The sequence below is a fragment of the Anomalospiza imberbis genome, chromosome 21 (assembly GCF_031753505.1).
Source record: "Anomalospiza imberbis isolate Cuckoo-Finch-1a 21T00152 chromosome 21, ASM3175350v1, whole genome shotgun sequence".
NCBI lineage: Eukaryota > Metazoa > Chordata > Aves > Passeriformes > Viduidae > Anomalospiza > Anomalospiza imberbis.
Genome location: NC_089701.1, coordinates 8,305,705 through 8,306,206, shown reverse-complemented (window position 1 = coordinate 8,306,206; position 502 = coordinate 8,305,705).

Here is a 502-nt window from a genome sequence, read left to right as displayed (position 1 = left end):
TGTGGATCCCTGCAGCACCAGCGGCTCTGGGGCTCAATTTAAGCAGGAAAATGGCCCAGTTGCCTGACTGTGGTCCTGGTGAGCCTCTGGGCACAGAGTCCCCCAGTGCTGTGACTGCCCAGCCTTCAGCTGCCACCTCAGTCTCTCCTTCAGCACAGTGGCTTTAATTCACACTACTGGCACTGCAGAAAACACATTCAAACCTCACCACAATGATTTGTTCTCCTTCATTCAGTCTTGTTTTCACCAGTTTTATCAGTGCCAAGCAGGACCAGCCCTTTGAAGGCTTCCTTTGGAAGCCTTTTGATTGTGAGCATTGGGTGTCCCCTCCAGAGCTGCCCACGGAGCACCACACAGGGCCAGCCCTGCCAAAACCCTCTGAGAAACTGCTCTTCCCTTCCCTCACTCCCCACACTGCCTTTTGTGGCTCACTGTTTAGAGATCTGCAGGGAAGAACAGATGGAATAAATCGTCTGCTGGTAGCCAAGTGACTGAACCACTT